This window comes from Schistocerca piceifrons, chromosome 3 (genome assembly GCF_021461385.2).
Source record: "Schistocerca piceifrons isolate TAMUIC-IGC-003096 chromosome 3, iqSchPice1.1, whole genome shotgun sequence".
In the NCBI taxonomy this organism is placed as follows: Eukaryota; Metazoa; Arthropoda; class Insecta; order Orthoptera; family Acrididae; genus Schistocerca; species Schistocerca piceifrons.
The window spans coordinates 226737418-226740312 of record NC_060140.1 but is presented as its reverse complement, the minus strand read 5'-3'; the positions used below and the strand labels follow the sequence as shown (position 1 = coordinate 226740312).

At 46.8% G+C, this 2895-nt stretch overlaps 1 non-coding gene across 1 annotated transcript; it reads left to right on the top strand.

Annotated features, from left to right (window-relative positions):
• The first annotated feature begins 852 nt into the window (after positions 1–852).
• Trnat-ugu lies at positions 853–927 on the top strand. Its single transcript has one exon. It is a non-coding gene; the product is annotated as a tRNA-Thr (tRNA).
• The last annotated feature ends 1968 nt before the right edge of the window (positions 928–2895 follow it).

Below are 2895 nucleotides of genomic sequence, written 5' to 3'. Positions count from 1 at the left end.
TGTCCGTGACGTCACAGCCCAGTGCGTGTTGGGAGACGTTCTTAGGCGACGGCGCAGCGAGAGTGGTGTGTGGGTTCCGCAGCGGCGCAGCACGGCGGGAGGCGGTCTTCTGCACGGGCTGGCTTCCCTGGAGCAAGACGTGAAGACTAATCCCGGACTGCGCCAGCGAGTAGATTAGCTTCGCGGAGAACTTGATCCCGCAGCGGGGCGCGGCCCAGATAAAAGCGAGCCCACTTCCCTTGCTAATGCCCCGGCTGCGCGGATCCTTGCTCCCGTCGCCTCGCCCTTGTTGTTCTCGGAGCTTCAGCATCCAACATCACTACCCAAACGGATTTTTTTCCTCCTCGTCCTCCTTCTTGTGCGCTCTTCACATCGTAAGTCATTTGTACTTTATATTTCTTTTCCCACAGATTACAGCTTGGTCCTGTGCTGAGCCTAGAAGCTAATCATAAAGTGAAGGACCTCACGACCTGTTATTTTAGTTGCTACTGAGTCTTCCGCATTGTGTGCTCATTGTCCATGAAATATTTTTCTTCCTGACTTTTCACTGACCACGATTACACAACTAAGAATATACAGCAGCAGCCTAGAAGGTAAGAAGATCAGTGTAAAATTAAGGGCTGTTTTCCAATGGTCGTTTACTCTAACCGGAGATCCAATCTTGGGAGTACTCTCTATTAACTCCGATCGGTGGCACTGTGAGAATCAAAAAACCTTAGTTGGTGCGAGTAATGACTGTATGGGCAAATATCTATTAGTAACATCACGTATGTAGATTGTGGACAGTTGGGAATGCGGGTATCATGGGAAGCGTGCAAGGGATAAGTCCCTGCAGTCGCGCTATTCATCTGTGTCTTCGGTGGCTCAGATGGATAGAGCGTCTGCCATGTAAGCAGGAGATCCCGGGTTCGAGTCCCGGTCAGGGCATCCATTTTCATCTGTACCCGTCGAAGTATATCAACAAAACCTGTCGGCGGCTGATGGTTTCAATTAATTATCATTTATTCTAGGGAAGCTGCACGGTCATCAGTGGTATCTATTCTTTCGAGGTTACTATCTTCATATATAGTTAAAGGCTACCCGGCAATTTGTTGGTGTTCGTGTGCTGAGCGCTTCTGTAACCAAAGGAGCTGATGTGTTTCTTGTTCCAAGAGGCATCATAATGAAGATTTATTCCACGTTCAGGAAAAGCGGTATAACATCATCCGCTGAGATAAAATTCAGACGAAATTGTATATTGTCTGATCGTCTCAGGCGACCGCTGAACACGATTGTGACGAAATATGAGAGGATAGCAGCTGCAGGAGTCATTGCTGAACTGAATGTGGTTCTCGCGAATCTTTTCAGCACCAAAATAACACGAAGGGAGCTCCAGTAGCAGGGAAATACAAGCCGAGTTGGAATATAGAAACCACTCATTAGTGATGCAAATGACCCTACGAGGAAAACGTGGCACCGAAGCCATTAAACTTGGGCTACAGAGCAAAGGAAGAAAGTCATTTTGTCGGGTGCATCTCGTTTCACACTAACTTCTGGGCGATCAAGATACCAAGAATGAAACATGGTTGGGCTTCGGTGATGAGTTTGAACAGCCATATGGTGGTACTCCATTGGCTCCAAGGATATTCTACAAGGTCGCATTGCCGCCAAGATTATATGACTATTTTGGCTGCTCAGGTCTATCTTGTGGTACAGTGTGTGTTCCCCAATACTGATGCTGTTATGCAACAAGACAGGGCCCCTGTTCACCACACAGCTCACACCTTCCAGAACTGGTTTTATGAGCAAGAGAATGAATTGTCGCTTCTCCCCCCGCCGTCACAATTACCTGGTCACAATACTGTTGAGCCTATTTTGGAAAGAAGGATGCGATATCGCTATCCATTTCCATGATAGTTACCTGAACTTGCCTCTGTTTTGCAGGAAGACTGGTGTAAGATTCCGTTGAAAACCATACAGGACCTGTTTTTATCCATTCCGAGACGACTGGAAACGGATTTGGATATCAACGTTTTCCCATACCGTTAAATAAATAAATGTCGTGTGACTACGGCCTCCCGTCGCGTAGACCGTTCGTCGGGTGCAAGGCTTTCGAGTTGACGCCACTTCGGTGACTTGCGCGACGATGGGGATGAAAGGATGATGATTAGGACAACACAAGACCCAGTCCCTTAGCGGAGAAGAATCTCTGACCCAGTCGGGAATCGAACCCGGGCCCTTAGGACTGACATTCTGTCACCCTGACCACCCAGCTACCGGGGGTGGACCCCATACCGTTTTAGGCATTGTAATGTGTTGTGTTTGTAGTGTTTCCGTATCTTTGTCCACCCCCTGTACGCTTTGTAGCAGCTGATGTGTGATGCTTTTATTTGCTCTTTCTGTAGGCGAACACATCGGGACCCCCACAGACGCTGCAGTGACAGCAACTATCTTTTAAAAGCATTATGCTGGTACTGACACCAGCTACATCACAAAAATACAACATTTTGCCACGGCACGATTTCACTTACATTGACACTATTATAGGTTACTGCTTTCACCTGCTATTTCATGCCGTCGCTGGTACAACACATCATATCAGCTGCTTGTAGATCCAATGATTCCATTGCTGGGTAGATCAGATGGCGTTGCAGACAGAAAAAGTTCATTATTCCCTTATTAAGTACAAAATCTGGCTTCCAGCAAATAGTTACGGCAGAAAAGACATACTTTAAAAACACGCATCTGTGCTTACCGAAACAAAATCTCAAGTTCTTTGAACTGCATAATTACAAGTAAGAAATAACTTACAGATTTAGGGCACACAAGAAACACGAGCCACAGGTGTAATCCCATAGACAGAAGGACTAAAAATGTATGCTATTCAATGCCGTTGTGGCCGCCGGTGGCCAATAG